Consider the following 19493-nt stretch of genomic DNA (forward strand, 5'->3'; position numbering starts at 1 on the left):
GGGGGGGGGAAGTTGTCAGACATCGTTACCGTTGGCTTCTTCAGGCACTTTGAACACTAACCATTTCACACATAAAATTTACCAGGTAAGCAAGGTCTCGCGGTGCCGACAGAAAAGGCTTGAAACACATCAAGGGATCAGAGAGCGCAGTAAGTAAACAAGAAAACAAAGTGCGCTCTTCATTTCTAAAACAATAGGAGAAAAACTGGTGCTTCTTCATTTCAGAGCAATCACATCTTATACACGAAGCTTTTATGTAAATTTTCCTCGTGCTCCTATACTTGAAATAGCATCTTGCAAACGGGAGCGCAGGAGAGCACGCTGCGTTAGAGCTGGAAAAATCCTACTTAAGGGCTCCTGATGGCAAACTGTCAATCAGAATTCCCCGTTTGTTATGCACTGCTCATTTCTGCAGTACAGCTACACAGAGCCTTAATGACTGAAAGTTTAATGTCGTTTTTGTCTCACACGCGGTTTTGAAGAATCTTGTGTTGTTTGAGGAGTTAAATTGGAATATTCAGCCCCTGCTCTGGGCTCTCTCCGGGGCTTCTCCCCTGGCAGGGCTGAGGTGGCAGAGGGGTCCTGCGCGTCCTGTGGGTGACCAGAGAAAGCGGGAGGTTTCGGTGTGAAAAGCACGCTGTCCCACATTTATTTTTTAATTTCTGCTGGAAGGATGAGAAAAAGGCGGGCCAGCGTACGTGTATTAACCAACATTAAAAAAAAAAAAGTGAATACGGGCACGTTAAAGGACTCTTCCTCCTTTCAAAACTGGTTCAATTGCTTTGAAATATCATACGCCTCGATGCTAAATAGATACATAGACGCATGATAATGTTATTTAGCAATTTTGAATTAAACACGAAAACAATTTAAATTAAAAACACTTAAAGATTGTTTTCCTATTATTAGGGATGTGTTAGAAAAAGGCTAAGCCTCTCATTAAGAGATGAATTTTTTCATTTGTGTTTTTATTATGGCTATACAAGATGGTTTTATGTTTTCTCTTTTTTTTTTCCTGCGTGAAATAATGTAAATTGAAACAATCAGGTGACTGATTAATAGGCCAGCGGGAAGAAAAGAAGCGTTTGTTGCATTTTATTTTATTTTTACGTCCTTTTTGAACAAGACTGTGTATATAAGCATGTGCCTTTCAATTAGATAGCATGATTTATGAAGTCATGCTCAGAGCTAGCCAGGTTGTTGACTCAGATTAGAGCCACGATGCCAGCGCATTCCCTGGTGACAAACACTGACTGTCCTTCCCGCAGCCAGGCACCCCTGGCAGCTTTATTGAAAGACCTTGCGGTTGGCAGAGCGCTGAGCAGGAAATGAGGTCCTCTCCGGTTTGGGACAGAGATGACTGGAGTTACAGAAAGCTGTAAAGCAAAATCAGCATCTCCTGAGTCACAGACTTTAAGCTCTGGGGGACCCCACGGTTCCCAGAGCGACCCGGCCCACCAGCGCTGCATCGCCCTCCAGCCTCCCACCGACTTCCCACGGCAGCACCCTGCAAACTGCGCATCCCTGGGGAGAAGGGGGGGGGACATTTCGCGTGGGAGAGGGGAAGCGAGGGCACTGCTGCCCCCCCCCCATGCTCCCCACGCCCCCCCGCCCCGGTGCCCAGCACCCTCCCAAGGGAATGCCTTTCTCCCTCATCCCTGCGAGAGAATTTTTGGCACACCGCATGGTGTTTTTCTAACGATATTACAACAAGGCATTTATGTCAGCCTATGGCTCGGGGATCTTTTGTGTGGCCTCCCCTCCTCTAGGAATTTCACATATAAATCACTGGAAAGCAGGAAAACCTTTAAGACCCGGTGGGAAGCTGTATGCTATGTTTGTCTCTTGGCATAGATCGCTGCGGACCGCACAGCATCTTTGCCTTGTAGGTGCTACAGCAATCCAGACACCTGGACCTGAAATGGGGGAACTCGGCCCCCTGTTTCAAAGATCTTGGAGCCAGCAAGCGAGCCTCCGGGAAGAGGCTAGAAACTGTTGCTGCATTCATGCAGAAGGGCTCCCTGATGCTCTATGCGTAACACTTTCAGTCTGAATTCCCTCAATGCAATTGAAACAATAATATTTAGACCATTTGGGGCTGAGATTATTGCTCTAATAAATTGGGGTTTTATTGGTTCATTGTGGCAAATAAGCCCCCGATTGATTTTTCTCCTAATCAGCATGGAGAATGCATTCCGCTGTAATTAAATCCTGTGTAACTGGGCACTCTGTGTTCGCTTGTCTCTTCGCTCGCAGCGGGATGAGATGCAGCGCATCGGCCGCTATACCGTCCCCGACAGGCGCCCTGCCAGCCCGGGGGGGGCTGCGCTCGCCCCAGCGCGCCTGGGCGCGGGCAGAGCCGGGGCACGCACGGAGCGGCGCCAGCGCCTGGGAGACGCAGGGACTTCCTAGAGGAGGAAGAGGGTCTTGTCTCTCCAGGAAGGTTTGACACCCCCCCCCCTCTGGAAAGGCTGAGAGAGATGCGACCCCCCCCGGCAGGTCCCCGGGGATCTTCTCCCCGCCGCCCGTGGGGCCCGGCCCCCCGCACCCCCCGCCGCCGGGGCTCCGGCCGTGTCCCCTCGGCCGGCGGGATGGCGGCCGGGCTGCCAGGCGGGCAGTTTTGAAGAGTCGATCTTCATAATACAAATCCCCCGGCTTCGCCTCCCCGCCAGCGGCGCGAGCCAGCTTTTTAATTGAATCCCGGGGATTTGGCCGCTGCCGAGAGCCCCGGTTCGGGCCCCAGCGCCCTGAGTCCCCCCCCCCCCCGCCCCGTCCCCCACCCGGGAACGGGGCCGTCTCTCGGGGGTTGATCTCTCGCCTCCGCAACCGGGGGAGGGGGCGACAGTGGGGGGCCTGGGTGAGCGCCCCCCCCCCCCCCCCCCCCCAATCACCCGGGGGGCGGAGAGCGGCCGTGGGCTCCTTGTAGCCCGCTCAGGGCGAGCGGGGGTGGGGGGAGCGGGGATGGGGACGGCAGGGATGGGGACGGCGGGGGAGCCCGGGGGGCTGGGGGGGGGCAGCTGGCAGGGCCGCGGCGAGCCCCTGGCTGCTCCCACCTCTCGCCCGGGCAGCGCTTTAGGCGGGGCTCAGGCCGGATCCTGCCCATTCTATACGTTAATGCTCTTTTCTCCCCGGGTGCGCAGCGCGGCTGCAGGGAAGCAGGCCAGCGGATAATTACCCCTCACTGCAATCCGCAGAGCTGGCCTAATCCGAAAGCTCAAGTGCCCGTAAGTAAAACTTCAGGAAAAGTTATTGAAACTGACAAATACAGGGTGACAAATAATCAATAAAAGCCCAGTCCCACATCCTTTATTGTTTCCAGGCACTAACAGCAAGTAATGAAACCTCGGCGAGGACAGGGGGAGGGAGCAGCAGGGACCGGGAGGTGGGCTGGCTCCTGGAAAGCCCCCAGTTAAAGAAGCCGAGGGAACGACCCGGCAGCAGAAGGGGCCGGTCCCGTCCCCATGCGGGAGCGGAAAATGCCGCCCCCCCGCCTTTCCCCAAGCCCTCCCCGGGCCCGGTGGCCGGGCCGGGCCGCTCCGGCGGCAGAGCCCGCACGGCGCCGGCCCCGCGGCGGGAGCGGCTCCCGCATCCCGGCTGCTCCCGCGCCCGCAAAACCCCCCGCGCTCTCATCGTCGGCTTTCGAAAATACACAACGTATCTGGGCACCCAACGCGCGGCTTCTAATTAGCATTTCGGCCCTGGATTTTCCACGCCGCAGTTTCTAAAGTTTGAGCGGAGGACGCCGGGCAAGATAAATCCGTGCTGTCGTTTCTCTCCCTTTCTGTCTCTCCGAATTAAGTTCTGATCTATCAGTTTAAACACTGGCCAGAAAGTTGATTCACTTTCTGTTAGGATTTCGGGTTAAACCCGGGGCTCCTCCAGTGTCTTTAAGCTTTTGAGCTGTGTAAATGAACTGCAGTGTCACATAATCGATAAGGAAAACTCAGCTGTCACGGATCCGAAAGCAGCCTCCTGCCACAGCAATAACGTGATTTGGCATTTCAAAGTTTGGAAACGTGCTGTCTGCGCGTCCGGGGCTCGGGGAGGAAGAGCCGAGCAGAGGGACGGGGGGGGGGGGGGCGGTGGCCGGGACGGAGGGGGCGGGGGGGAGCAGCCCCCAGCCCCGGCGCCCATCACCGCGGCACCCGCTGCCGCTCCGCCGCCGCTCCCTCCCTCCCCGACACACGCTGCGAAAGTTGTTTCCCAACTTTGGCGTTTGGGGAGGGTTGACCCAGAACAAATCTCAGTGTCTCGGTGGCCTTTGCAAAGCGGCCGCGCCCCCCCGCCCCGAGCCTGCGGGACGTGCCCATCTGGAGCCCGCACCGTGAGAGCAACTGTGCCGCGTACAGCCACAGCGGCCATCAGTCACTAAAAGCCACACGCTTCAGTGGGCCGGGGATAAAACGAAGTCCTGGTGACGCCTGGTTAAACCACTGACCCTCTTGCGAGGGCTGGAAAGGGGGGGGAAGGCGACCCCCTCCCGGCAAATCCGACTTTGGGGGGCTTGCGATGCCCGCCGCAGCCGTGCCCCCCTCGCCAGCGCCGTGGCCGGGGGGGGCTCAGCTCGGCCCTTTCGGGGAGCCCTGCGGGGGGGTCGCAGGGGGGCTCTGGGCTGACCCCCCCGGCCCGGGCGGGTGGGGGGACGGCGGCAGCAGCGGCAGCCCGCCTGGGCACCGATTTCCCACCGCACCCTTGATTTTTCTGTGGGTTGGGGTGGAAAAATTAACCTGCGGGCAGGGCGGGCTCTAGGTTGTGGGGCAATGGCTGCCCTCGCCCCCCCGCCCCCCCACCCCCACCCCTATTTATCCCTACACACCGGCACACGCGCAAGAAAACAACTTCCACAGCATGTTCAGATGCTTTCTGGAAGGGGAGGGTTTCTGCTTCAAATTAGGAAGCTCTCTCAGATGAACGATAAATTTCTCTTTGGTCAGGCTACGGTGTTTGATCATATCTTTGTGTTTTTGTCCCCACCACAAAGGGACCCGTCGGCCTGATCAAGAAATAGGATTTCAGATCGTTTGATTTGACATAAGGAAACTGTTGCGTTTGTAATATTATAACACTCGAAAGGGGAAAAATGAAACCTCTGTAGCTGAGACAAGGAGTGTGCTTAAGTACCACTACGTTTCAATCCCCTTTTGGATATAATTTAAGTCTCCTCTGGCTTACAGTAATATACTCTCCAACCTTGAGGCTATCCAAAAGGGGGGATTTAATGAGGCCGAGTTTATACACTCATATAATTTAGAGGTTTCGCTGTAGCTGTAAAATGACAATTGGTACATGTGTAGTGCAAAAGAGCTGAAATCCCATCCAGGGCCCAAGTTGCTTATTTCTGAAGGAGCTGTCATTTCCAGCAGGGGGGACACAATGAGAAGGCCAGGAGCGATGGAGCTCTGATCTCCACCAAGGAGAGATAACCACCTGATTAAAATGGGCCTCTTGTTCCCTCGTTACTCGATCGTCGTGTGAACTCACCTTATTTACAATTATAGGCAACGAGTGAGTCGCCCAGACTGCAGTACACCTATAGCTTTGGGTTTACCCCTCCCTTTGTTAGCCAGACCATCTCTTGGGCAGATTTCTGGACCTCTCATAACATGGGAGCACAGAGACGCTCTTAAGGCCGGAGGGGACGTGTACGTTCAGAGCAACATACACGAGTGCAGCGTGTACATCCCCCCGCTGGGAACCGAGCGAGGGGCCGGGCCCAGCAGAACCAGCCTGTGGAAATCAATATATTTACAGTACTCAAACACGTGTAAGCACCACCAGGCGCCGAAGGGGCACTACACGGCATGAAATGCTATTTTGTACTCAACATCTGGCACCTGCTTGTTTTCCAGGTGAGCCCAGGCATGGCGGCTGTCGGAGGACATCCCCCTTTCGGGTCACTCTGCAGCCCAGGCCTGGACCAACGGCATTGGACAACGATGTACATCTCCGCTGAGATTTAATGCACTTTGTTCTCCATTTTAATACTAAATGGTACAGTGTTTGCCAGATTATTATCCCACTATTGCTTGTGCATTTGTCTCTTATGTCTAGTGTCTGTCATTACACAAAGCGTTTTGAAGAGCTAATTTCAAAAGACAGAAAGTCTACACTTACTATAAAAGTCATTAAATTAGCATGACAAGCATAAAGTTCCTAGGTTATAATTTGGTTATAGATCTGAAATCTTCCCTGCTTTCTCTCTCCACTCGAAGGATGAAGGCTGCAGCAAGGCACCAACTGGAAGTTAGGACAATCAAGCTGCAGAGTGCGTGGTGGAGGAAGAGGGAAGAAATCCCGGCTCCATCACCACCTTTTTGGCAGTGCAGTGGGTGACGAGAGAGAGCTCTGATTTCCCCTCACATCTCCCAGCAGCCAGAGAAAGGTGTGATCAGATGGTCCTCTACTACAACAGGTGGGAACAAAAAAAAAAAAAAAAAAAATTACATCTCGATGCATCTGCATTTCTCATCGATTAAAATGTTGCTGGAATACCAGGAAGCGCTCCTGCCTTTTCGATCCCACTGAGCGCTGCGATGGGAAGATGGGTTATAGCAGCAGCCATTGGCTGTTTGCGCTAAAGCTGCAACGCATCCCATTTATTTTAATCGCTTCTTCATTTCGGGAAAAAAAAAAAAAAAGCCGGGGAGAGAAGAGCTACTTCCACCAGCTCCGTGTGTCTCCGCACTGAGCCGGGGGGCTGCAGGGACGCCCCCACGGCCGGTGCCGGGACAGCGAGCCCCCCGGACAGCGTGGGAGCGCCCGGCACCCTCTTCCCGACACGCTGCATTTCGACAACGAGAAAGTTAAAGAATAGACGGGGCATCCAAACGCGCTGCTCGCAGAAGAGGCTGCCCTGGCAGTTATTTAGGCTAAAAATCTGCTGTCGACTTTTTTTTTTCTTTTTTTTTTCTTTTTTTTTTCCGCCGGGATCAGCAAGGTGCGTTTCTGGGGGCTGATTTGTTTGCTTTTAACCGTGCACGCTGCGAATTGTGGAAGCTTTCCATTTACCTTTTCTTCTTTAAGCGTTTTAATTATCATCACTGACCTGTTGGGCATACCTACAGTATCAATGTCCCTTTTACATCGCTGCCTTCCCTTTCTTTGCATGTTTCTGCTATTTAACACTTGCTACCTTTGCCATTAGAATCCTAGAGTGACCCCCATGGGTATCTTTGAAAGAAAGACCCTCTGCATTCCAGCACTGCCTCCTTACCCAAGTAATAGCAAAGGGACCATTCAGACACATGGACCACACTGAAGCATTAATTAGGCTGATGAAATCCATAGAAATGTATGGATTCAGCATAATCGAGTTTCTTCTGCTGACTATAGTTAAGGAATACGTGAGCAGCTGGGAGAATAGAAAGTACTGTTAGGGTGAAGTCATGCATGTAATTGAGTATATTTAACATAACCATTTTAATGATCGGTGATTAAAAGTGCATCTACTTAAATTGTATACCTCTGCAATTTGTCCATATCAACTTTAGAGCACACACAAAGAAAAGGTCGTCATATAAATTTATAAACAAGATCCCTTCCTGCCTGCACATGACTCGAGTCGGAGCCATAACTCCGCAGCGGCGAGGGGGGAAAAGGCCTTTCGCGAGAAAACAGCTACGCCAGTGCGATATTAATTAATCACTGGCTTGGCCCCCTTTCTCTCCTATGCAGTCGCAGTAGTACAAGTGCATAATAAGTGAGTTTTCTTTTCATCCGTAATTATTTATAACAATTAGATCACTTGGGGAAAAAAAAAATCCCTGGCTTTCTTTCTCATTATTAAAGGAGTATCTTTTCCCTCGCTTGAAATTATTGTGTGTACGTGTGTGTACGTATATATATTTTTTTTTTATTATTTTTTTTTTTTCCGCAGAAGCGTTGCCGGACACCCAGCAAAGAAACGATAAAGGTTGAAACTTCTCTCTAAACTTCTCCGCGGCGAGGCTGAGGGCTGGAGTCGCGGGCGATGTTCGGGGGAGCTGCTGGGCACGGCCGGGTCGCCTCGCAGGACCCCCCCTCCCCCGCCCCCCCTCCCGCGGAATGGGAAATTAGCGGTGGAAATCTGCTCGTGGGGACTGGATCCCACAAAGCCCACGCGTTGGGAAGGCTGAGTGTCTCTCTCTCGCCTATTCAATCTGCCCAGGCTGGTTGCAGCGAATAAATAGAGTCATTGTGGAGCCCATACACAAACCGACCCAACTCCCTCCCCCATCCCTTCTCGCCCTCCCCCCCCCACCATCCCTTTATGCCTAAACGCACACAAATCTGCGACCGCCTTGCACTAAGAGGAGCCCAAAGTTTTCTTTCCTTTACTGTACGACGCCTGTGGGAAAGGTTTAGCCCCACGTATGGAATATGTACTGATGGCGGAGAGACGGGGGTTCACGCTGGGTGAGGGAAAAGAGGGGCTGCCAGGGGCAGGACCCATCCTGCCCCCTCCCCGCCGAAGATAACGGTTCAAAGTAGCCAGATGCATTAAACAGCGACAAAAGGGGTTGGGGGGCGGGGGGGGGGGGAAGGTTCACTTAAGTTTCTGGTGGAAAACTTAAATGGTGCTGCCTCCCCCTCTCCCAGCATCGCTGGAAGGTGAAATCCATTTGGAGCCATCCCGGCCGGGCGGCAGCTCCGCGCCCGGGGAAGTTACTCCCTGCAAGAGAATTTGCAGCCTTGAAAGCATATTTTTCTTCCAGCTACGGTGGCACTTAAATGATAATGTAGGCAATGAAACTGGGGAGATTTATATCTTTTGGAAAGTAGGACGAGCCAGATGGTAATAGCGTCATTAACAAACAAACTTAGGATCTGCAAGTGAAGCTTGAAATTGGGAAAGAGATCTGGAGAACAAAAGGAGCTGCTGTTGAGGGGGGGAAGAAGAAGAAAAAAAAAAAAAAAAAAAGAGTCCCTCTTCTGCCGGCCAAATCTAAGAGCACATTCTGGAGGGGCTGCTCCTGCCCAGCGCTAGATAATAAACGACGGCTTTTTCCTCCCCTGTTGTGACTGAGAAAGGACAGAGAAAACTTTTGCAATAGGCAAATGTGGCATTTATTTATGTGTAACCCTTTGTAGTCTCAAGTGTCCCAAATGGGCCTTTAATTCAAATCCCTAGTTTGATACGGAGGGATCGCTTCTCCCAAGTTTATTTTAGGGAAACAAAGCGCCGCTTGTGGAAATTGAAGGGCCAAAAGTTCAGTAATTATTTTTTTGAATTAATAGTAACGAATAAATATTAAAGGTTAAACGTTATTTGCGGAGAGAGTGGAAACATCTGCGGGATTTATTGCGTCCTCTCGTTTTGCCTTTTTTTTTTTCCCCCTCAAAAAAAAAAAAAAAATGCCCACTGTTTGCTAGAAGGCACCGACACAGCAGCAGGTGGAGGTCGGGGGGGGCCGGGGGGACCCCTCCGACCGGGCTTCTCCCCCGTGTCACCCTGCGGTTCCTCGGTGGCCAGAGGAAGGGCCTCCGGCAGAGCTTCACCCGGCAGAAAGTCCACAAACGCCGCAGGGCCGCCAGCTCCCGAGCTTCAGCAGGAGGGACCGGGGGGCTTTGCCTCCTAAATTTTAACCAGTACTATCCCAAAAGCAACAGAAATATTTGGAGGCCTTTAGAAGATCCCTGGGTCTCCCTCACAGAGTAAAGTTGGTGGTTATTAGATGATTAATGATTTAAAAGATGCCTGTTAGCAGCCCCAAGTTGAGAGACACGGACCCACGCTCTAAAGTAAAAATCTAACGTGATTTTTTTAAAAATGTGCTGGAGATCTTTAAAAGCCCCGAGGACTTACCCTTAAGGCATTATTCAAAGAAAAAAAAACTGAGACTGGCGGTTCGTCACAGGCAATTGTAAAGGGTTTCAAAGGACCGATCAAACGAGTTGGAGAGTAATCTACATTAAAGTCCGGATGGCAGTGTTACAACATGCACCTGCAGGGTATTTGCTATCCGTGCCCCTTACAGAGCTACAAATCACCATTAAAGAAAGCTGCTTAAGCTTCCTCCTCGCTTCTAGAAAGACTTACTCGGGCTCCTTCACTTTGATATTTATACATCTTGTTATTGATAAGTGTGGGGCTGTTCAGCGCTCCCTTCCCCCTCCCGCACTGTCCCCGGGCACTTTTGCACCCCTCCACCCCCCCGTGGGTGTTCGGGGAGCCCGGCCCCACTCAAGACACGCGTGGGAGACGGGGGCGGGGGGGGCGTGTGTCCCCTCCTCAGCGGAAACTTGCGAGGTACCGAGGCCGGGAGAAGTTTTTCATTTTATTTTATTTATTTGCTGTGTGTCGTCGTCTTCCTCCCCACCCCACCCCACCCCACCCCACCCCACTCCACTCCACTCCACTCCCCCCCGCCCCGCAGCCGTCGCGGCTCTCCCGGGCGGGCGCTGTCACCGGGGAGACCGGGGCAGCCCGGGCCGCATCGGCACGCTGCGTGTCCCGGCGGATTTTCTCACAGTTGCGGGAGGCGCAGACATGGAAATGAGCTCATTAGGGGGGGAGTGGCAGCCCCCAGGCCTCCCCCGCCCCCGGCCCGGCCCGGCCCGGGGCTCCGGGACACCTCTTTCCTCTTGATTTTTTGGGGGGAAGTCGCGGCAGTTTCACCCATCGCCGCGCAGAGCCGCGGAGCGGGTACGGTTAACCCTCGGTACGCCGCGGGGCCGCCGCTGCCGGCCGGGAGAGCCCCGGCCACCCCCCCTCCGTGTCCCCACTCTCCACGGGCGGCATCCAGCAGGCGCGGTGCTCCCCCCGCCAGGGGAGGTGAGCGGGAAAAAAAATAAAGTTGTGAAACAAATAAACAAGACGGGAAAGGCAGAAATAATACAAAAAGAAAAAAAAAAAAAAGAAAGCAGAAATGCAGAAATCGAGATTTTCCACCCACTCGAGGAGAAAAAGGCTCAAAGGTCACCAGGGATTCACCAGCCGCTTCCCAGGGCTGCAGGCGGGGCTGGCAACCCCCAGCTGAACCTGCATTCTCTGTTTCGGGGAATTTCAGTAGCCAGGTCTGTGTTTTCAACACTTTTCCTCGAGTGGGTTCTTGCAAACAAATAAAAAGCCCCAGCCCGGCGCAGGTGTGGGGCTGGTGCCCCCCCCGCCTTTGGGGCGGCGGTGCCCCCCGCGGGCGGGGTGCGGGCGCCCGGGGAGCCCGAGGGCCGGCACCGGGACCCCCATCACTGCACCTCGGGAGGGGGCAGAAAGGGGCTCCGCCGGTCTTGCTACGGAAGAGGATTTAGCCACAGTTTGTGTGAAAAATAAAAATAAAAGGAAAAAAAATCAAAAACACAAAAGGAAGGGAAAATGCCCCGAATTTGCTGTATCTGCCTCATCTCTTGGCGCCCCTGGTAGCGACCCGCTGACCCCCCCGCTGACGGGCCCCCAGCGCGCAGCCAAGCGCGCATCGCTGGGCCCGCGGGCACCCGAAGCGCGGCCAGCGCCTTCCGCCAAAGTTTGCCAAAGCTACTCCCCTCCGCGGAATTGCCCCCGGCGGGGGGCGGCGGTGCGGGAGGGGAGCGGGATCCGCCGATCCCAGGCAGGTGGCCTCAAAGCGCAACGGAAAAACGCGCCCAGGGGGGAAAACTCCGCTCCGCGGAGCAGCGCGCAGCCAGGGCCGGGGGAGCGGATGCGCACTGGGATGCGCGGACCCCCCAGCCAGAACTCGCGCAACTTCTCCCTCGGAGCCATCCCGGGGGGATCCCTGTCCCCGCAGCCGTGTCCCCTCCCGGGGCAGGGTCACTGCTGATGCCGCGGGAGGGTTTGGATCGGTTGGGCCGAAGAAGGACAAGCAGGAGCCCCTCGGGGCAGCGGGTGGCACACAGGGGTGCTCCGCCGGGGGGGCCCGGCCGGCCGGCCCCCGCCCACCCCGGCTGGGCTACCAGGCCCTGGCACCTCTCCTGCCGCATCACGGGCTGCGCAACTCCCAGTCGCCTCCAAACTGTTGCAAAACAACCCCCCGGCACGTTTACAGGGCTGGCAAGAAGGTGGCGAACGGCGGCGCCGAGAGCCCAACCCCCCCCCCCCTCCGCGGTGTCCCCCCCGCCGCTGTCCCGACACCCCCCCCCCTCCCAGCCCGCAGCTGATGGGGGGGCCGGGGCGAGGAGCGGGCGAGGGGCGAGCGCGCCTTGGGCCAAGCGCTAATTTGGTGTGTACGCTTAAGGCTGCCATCTGAAGTGCTGTGTAGCAACGAGGGGGAAAGGGGTGTATTTGCGACTGGAAGATTTAGGTTGTTGCTAGGATGTGAGAACAAAAAATCTTCAATAAGTCGGGGAGGGGGGGAGGACAGGGCAGTGGGGGAGGAAGGGGGGTTACAAGGTTTGTCACAGGGAAAAGTGCAGACATCTGCTGGAACTTCCATATCTAAGCTGTTCATTTACAGGAGCCAACTTCTGAAATCTCCACAATTAGATCTGCATTGTTCTTTCTCAACAACACTGCCTAGAAAGAAAAGGTCTTCTCTGTCGGGGCCAATCCAACGAAGCGTTTGACGTTATTAAATAATAAAGCGATTGTGATTTACATTGTTGTTCAGAAAAAGGGCCAATTATCCACTGTTATGTTGCCATAAAGATCATATTAACTCGAATTAGTAATCAAACAATATGCTAGCGTTAAAAGTATAGAGAGGACAACGCGACTGGTCTTGTTGCATCCTCACTTTTCCTTGTAAAACCAGAAGCATAAATACACTTGAAAGAGGCGCAGAAACTTCGTCCTTAACGGGAAAAAAAGTGAGAGAGGTACCGGCGTTTGTGATTAATGGTCCCCCGTGTTGATTGTTTTCAATTAATTCACAGCCACCCAAATCTCATATCGATTTTTCTGTTTACAGATTAGTTCTTCTTCCGAATATCACGGGAAATGTTCCACAACGCTTCGCGAATCGGGGCGATCTTTTTGTTGATTTAAGGTTGGGTTTAAGATCGGGATTTTGGGGCGCGTTTTGGTTTGGTTTTGGTTTTTTTTTTCAGAGTAACGTTTTTTAAAGGCGTTTGAGTTCAATCCAAATACGAGCCTCACCGCCACCAAAACGCAAACCCAGCCGCATCCTTGCACTCCAGAAAATTTCCTCTGCCGTAATCAAATAATTATTTTTATTAAAGCAGTTATTAGGTTTATAACTCATTTGCCACTTAAATTTGTGCAACCAACCAAGGCGATCTAAATAGGTTTGAGTTGCCCCTTGGGTCCGGGATGTAAGCGGTAAGAAGGAGGATTAATTATGGGTGTGTGCAGCAATAGGACACAAAGGCGATCAAGTAGCGCGGGGGACAGAGAGCGGGGACGCCGGAGCGGGGTGGGGGAGCAGCGGCGGATCGCGCCTCCTTCCCCCGGGCGGTGCCGGGCACCCCCCGACAAAGCCCCAGCTCCCCTTCTTTTATAATTAAGCAGCAACGGGACGAAGGTTGGCGCTGGGAGAGCTCCAACTTGTTGGCAGTAAATACGGCGCTGTCAGGCGGTGATGCTCCGGCGCGGCTCAAACATCCCGAAAACAAAGTGTAAACGAGCTGTATTTTTCATATTGGCGCATCGGTGCGATCCCCTCTCTCCCGTGTAGACAAGATCCGTCCCTTTGTGCGCCGGATGACAAGATCTGACCCATGGTAAACGTGCTCCAGGCACCCACCGGCATCTGACTGTTATTTCTAATGTCATTTATTGCCAACACGTTCTGTGATCAGCCCGGGGGGGGGGGGGGGGAGAGGGGGAGTTTACTCGGAGCTCAGGTAGTAACTGGTTAGCTGTCAGCTGCTCCCGTTTAGCAGTATTCAGGCAAAGAATAGCTTTGCCAAACAGTTCCAGGAGCTGATGCTATTTGTTACCATGATTAGGGGAAAAAAAGAACTTTCACAGTGACATGGGTTTTTATAAGCAAACGCCGAGCAATTTTCCTCAGCGCAATGCATCAGCAAGTATATCCAAAAGAGCTTAATCTGCTTCTTGCAGGATACGTGCAAGAGGGATCAGCAAGGGCTGCTCCGGGATGCCATGAAAATCCCGGCTCATTGGCTTGGCCGCGATAGGACGAGGCACATTAAATGCGAGGCGGAGAGGGACAGAATCAATCAGCCCCCCTGGCTGGGGAGTGAGCCCTCGCGCTGGAAATAATTTCGAATAAAACTTGAGTAACCAAGTGTAACCATCTAGCTTCCTCTGAGCAGATCGCCGAGAGAAGGTGGGGGGGGGGGGAAGAAAAAAAAAAAAAAGAAAAAAAAAGTGACAGAAATAAGCCAAGAAAAACCAATCTGGACCGAATTAAAAGGAGCGCAAAGTTTTTATCCGTGTATAAGGATAATATATTAAGCCAAAAAGGAGACAGGTTATCTCTAAACAGGATTAATATGCGTTCGTGTATAGGATTAGACCATCTTATCCATTTAAAAACAGTGTCTCTCCTCCTCCCCACATCAATTTATTATATATATTTAAAAAAAAAAAAAAGAAAAAAAAAACTTTCCCCGTTAGCAGCACTTGGAAAACGCGTTTTATTAATCGAGAGCTTTTTTTTTTTTTTTTTTGCAATCAAATGCGACTGATGGCCCTGAATGAGCCGCCTTGTGAGGAAACGGGCCATTTTTTAAAACCTGTGATCAAAACAGACCTGTCTTCAGAGAGAGCACAGCAGATTTAAATGTTGGTCAAAAGGAGTCACAACTGTTCATTAAAAGCAAACCCTAACTGGTGCTAATGTATAGCCATTTTGTGAGCTCAGGACTGTGGAAAGAGGCGAAAAAAGTCTGAGAGTGTGAGCTGATGCCGTGCTGGCTGGCAGTGTGTGGTCTATTGTAGGGAATGTGCTTTTTCCACTGAACAGAGAGCCCCCCTCTTTTATTCCCCAGCTCTACTGCACCTGCACTGGATCAGGGAGCTACTGCCATTCACCACATCAACAGAGAAGACATCTCTGACAGCACTCAATTCATTACATTTCTTCCTGCTTTTCAAACCAACACACACACAAAAAAAAAAAAAAAAAAAGAGTATTGCCAATCAGTGCCGGGGTGGGGGGGAGGCAGGGAAGAAATCTTACAATACTTTATATATTCGCCACTCATTTTGGATTTCATTAGTCAGAAAACTCACTTCTCAGCCAGTTACAACTTTTTCTTTCTTCCTTTCTTTGCTCAGGGGGCTGCTGGAAGAAGGAGCGGAGCGAGTGCCATCTCCCTCCCTGCGGCCGGGGGCGCCGGGGCCCCCGCAGCCCCTCAGCACAGAGCGGGGGCCGAGCTCGGCTGTCCCCGGGAGAAAGCGCTACAAGTTTATTCATAATTCATGGTCGCGGAGCCGCCTGCTCTCGGGAGACGGGGAGAAAGAAACGGCCAGAGAGACCAAAGTGTCCTTCAGCATTTGAGGGGGGGGTTGGCGGGGAGGGGGGGGGGGGGGCGGGTTACGGTGGGTGCCCGGGAGGGGGCGGCGGGGCAGCCCCGGGGACGCACCGCATCCCCCCCACGCCCCGACCCGGGGAGAAAGTTGTTGTCGGCGAAACTCCTCGAAAAGGACTCCGGGGAATTTAGGGTTAGTTTGGTTTCTTCAGGAACCGTTTTTCAGAAGCATTTGCAAGCAAAAGCAACCGAGCCGGGGGGGTGAGATTCAGGTATTTGATCTCGCCGGATCCAGACATCTAATTAGAGTGGCCTCAGCGATTGAAACGGTGTTAATTCCCATTGTTCCCCGCTCAGATCCCTTGGCCCGCCACCGCTGGGCTACTCTCCTTTTCAAAATCAAAAATAAAAATCTTTCTACCTGAAACAAACAAAAAAAAATTTCTGTATTTCCCCCCTTCCTGGCCCATTTTCCTCTATCGCGAGCAAAAGCAAACACTCCTGGGTGTTTTTTTTTCTCAGACGCTGGCAAAGAATCACACCCCCTCAGCGGGATCTTAACAGAAATAAATCACAAGGAGCTCTTGCCTACCTGAAAAGTAGGAGGAAAATCCGATTGTCTGGTTTCGGGTGTAATGTGTGTATCGATAAGGAAGACACAGCCGTCTCAGAAACGGGACCCAATTAATCTTAGGGGTTTTCTTTACATCAACCCCAGTTCGGGTGTGTGCTTTGGCAATATTGATTCATGTGACAGGAAAGTCGCAACTACTGTGTGTGCACAACACGGGGAGGACACGGAGCGAGAACCCGCAGCAACGCAAACCCCACTCGCGGGAGAGCCAGATTGCTTTTTAAGCTAAAACTAATAATTTCATAACTGATTCACATTCAATCTGGCGCCGGTGACGTCACGGGGCATTAGCATACGAGGAGGGATGAAGCCAGTGTGGCTGGAGTTGATAAGGTGCCTCCTGAGGAATTCGCTGCTTGTTTTAATACATTAATTATTTCTCTGTCTTCCGCAACTTTTGCAATTTGTAAGAGCTTAAAGGAACCATCATTCCAAGAAACGCCAGAAGGACACGTTGGAGAGATTCTCCCGCGGCACCCGCAGCCCTGGCAGGAGCCGGGCAGCCAGGGGCAGCGCAGGGACGGGCCTCGGCCCCGCTCCCGGTAGCCCCGCTCCCGGTAGCCCCGCTCCGGCCCTGCGCGCATCCAGCCGGGCCGGCCGCCCCGCAGAGCGCTGCGGGGTTTGGTTCTAATTAAGCTGGACCCGGCCCCGGGCGTCCTCACTCGCCCGAGCGAGCCCCGCTGGCCCGGCCGGGCCCCCCACCCAGCGCCGAGGAGCTGCCCGCAGGAGGGGAGGCAGGTTTGCGGGATCAGGCCCGCAGCCTGATGTGCGGGAGTGTGTGTGTGTGTGTCCCAGGGCACCCCCCCCGAGGCTGCCCGCGGGGGAGGCTCTGCACAGGCCTCTCCAGCACACGGTGGGATTCCCTCCCCCCGTCACCCCCCCTCCTCCGTTAATCATGACTTTCTGCAAAAAAAAAAAAAAAAAAAGCGCCCACATTACGTCATCAGCCCTAACTGCTGCGGAGATGATGGGGTCACCGAGGTCCCGGGGCGGGGGAGCCCGCGGGGGGCTGGGCCTCCCCTCCCGCTCCCCCGGGGCAGCGGCCCAGGCCCCGGGTCCCCGCCGCCTGCCCGGGAGCGGGGGCACGTCCCGGCCGGGGGGGCCAGGGCTGCCCCGTCCCCGCCGCCGGGCTCCGGACGGGGGGACGCGCTTTGGGGAGCCGAGAGGGCACAGCCCAGCTCCTCGCCCCGGGGCTGGCAGGGCTCCCCCGGGGTCCCGCCGTCCCCAGAGCCTCTAGGGACCGGCGGCATCGCCGCTTCGGCCCCACCGAGCTCCGCCGGGCTCCGCGGGGGCGGCCTGGCTGTCCCCCGCCCCGTGGAGTGACCGTCAGGGACACACACCCCCCAGGCTGCGGGCCCTCTCGCTCCCCTGAAGAAGTCGATCGCCTCGGAATAAGCGTTCGGTGACTTGGGTCTGAAACGCGCCTGGAAGGCGGGAGAGGGTCTTTTACCGGCGGGGGGCGGGCAAGGGGATGCAGACAAAGCACACAGAAACCCTAAAAGAATTTTTAAAAAGAAAAAAAAAGACATAAAAACAGGCTGTAAAAGCTCTCGTCCCCACAGCGGAGGTCCTGCGAGGCGGCACGTCGGAGTTACCGGAGACAAACTCCGGGACAAACTTCCCCGGCCCGGCCCCGCTCCCCGGGCGGCCGCCCCGGCCGGGACCCCCGAGCCCGGGCTCCCCCCGGCGCTCTGCCAGCAGCTCTCCAGCCCTGCAGGGTCTCCGGGAGTCGGGGGAGCGGGGCCGGCAGGGACCGACCTTCCCCCGCTGTAAGTGTCCGGGCCCGGCTTTCCCCCAACCTTGCTAAATTCTAACGAAAAATTACAGCCCTTTTCGGCGCGCCCCCTCCCCCTGCACGCACAGGCGCACACGGACACAAACACACACACACAGGGCTCAGCCACAGCAAATCCGCTGCGCACTCCAGAAGCAAAGCTCAAAAATCACCACGGCGAGGTCTGGGGGTTTGCTTTGTCCCGCCGGGCGCGGAGCGGCGCGCAGAGGCGCGGAGCGGGGCGGGCAGCATGGCCGGGCGGCGGCAGCGGCCGGGGGCCGGAGCTCGCCCTCCCGCTCTCCCCCAGCCAAACGTGCAGCTCCGAGGTTTTCCATCCCTGGGCTCCTTCTCTTTCCAGCTCGCCGGTGGAACAGCCCCGCACTCACTTCAGCGCTGAACGTCCTCCCCAAGCGAATTGGTTCGTCAAAAGCAAAACAGTACCAAAGTTCTTGCAATTCCCCGTGCCATCCTCAGGAAAAAAAAAAAACTGGTTTTAATTACCAAAACTAAAATAGCGGTGGTGCTAACTAGCAGGCGATCAAACCGCAATCAAACTTCAATCTCTGAGCAGTTAGCTATAAACTGTCAGCAATTGAAAAGTAAACCTGGTGCACACAAAGGCTCTGTTTAATTTTCTTGTTGTAATGGCTCTAAATGAGGACCCCATCACTATGCAGTTAAGCGGTGTTGCTTGTCCCCCTGAGGCGCTGATCAGTTCTTTTTAATGTGAGAAAACTGGCAGCTCGAAGCCCGTCAATGGAGCTCCCACAACAAAAGTCCTGAAAAGCTGAATGAATTGGGTTTGTAATTACTGCTTCCCTCTCCCCCCTTGCAGCTTATCTCTTATTCATTCAACATATATTATTGTCACCTAATCGCACACTCCCAACATTTTTTTTTTTTTAGTATCTACTACTGCGGACATGTTTGTTGTAGAAATTAAACAAAATAATCCTCCCTTCTCTCGCCCCCCCCCCCAACAACAACAAAAATGTTGAAACGACAGTGTCAGGCGAGGCTGGCTGGCGTTAAAAACGCAGAGACGAAGCTCTCCTGCCATACGAATGTCAGCATTTTGCATATATCCTCGGAAATCTCGTACACACCGAAGCGAGCTTTAGATTTTAATATTTGAGTTAGATCAGGATTTCAATAACTGAAGTGTATCTAATCACGCCTATCAGTAATGGGCCTCTTGCTTTCAGCGGGACCTACATTATATACTCCTTAAACTGCTGAGCTATCTACCTCCTATTCGGAGACAGATACACAGCTCTGCTGCCCGCGGGGGACGAGGAGGAGGGGATCCGGAGGGGGACCAGGCTGCCGGGGGACCACGGCCACCCCCGGTGTCCCACACGGCACCCGTGGGCATCTCAAAAGAAAAGAAACCCGCGCTCTCGGCCCAGAAACGGCCGCTGCAGCCGGCAGCCGCTCGCCCCGTCGCGGAGCCGCTCCCCGGGTCCCCCACCGCAAGAAGCTGTCGGTTGCAGGAATAAGTACAGCTATTACAACCAAATCTACTAACAGTCTAAATAATTAATTGAACCATTGCTCTTTGACCCTTGGAAAGTCCAGTAGGGACCCGTTTGTAGTAATAATACCCCCGAATGAGCCCTTGTCAAATATTCATTTAGTGGTTAATGTGAGCGATTTCCCCCTGGGACAGTCTGTAATACCAGCTTCCCGGCTTTGGCAAGAAACCCTGCTAATCTACCTCTCCAGCTCCGCAAAATATTTTAACACCCCAGCCCTTAAAAAGCCGTAAAAAAATCA

The 19493-nt window shown here is 53.9% G+C and overlaps 1 long non-coding RNA gene across 1 annotated transcript; it reads left to right on the forward strand.

Moving 5' to 3' along the window:
- The first annotated feature begins 2248 nt into the window (after positions 1-2248).
- On the forward strand, positions 2249-9262 carry LOC141744747 (uncharacterized). The gene is made up of 5 exons (XR_012587547.1): positions 2249-2443; positions 3141-3224; positions 5850-5991; positions 6213-6412; positions 7877-9262. It is a non-coding gene; the product is annotated as an uncharacterized LOC141744747 (long non-coding RNA).
- The last annotated feature ends 10231 nt before the right edge of the window (positions 9263-19493 follow it).

Source organism: Larus michahellis, chromosome 6 (genome assembly GCF_964199755.1).
Source record: "Larus michahellis chromosome 6, bLarMic1.1, whole genome shotgun sequence".
NCBI classification, from domain to species: Eukaryota; Metazoa; Chordata; class Aves; order Charadriiformes; family Laridae; genus Larus; species Larus michahellis.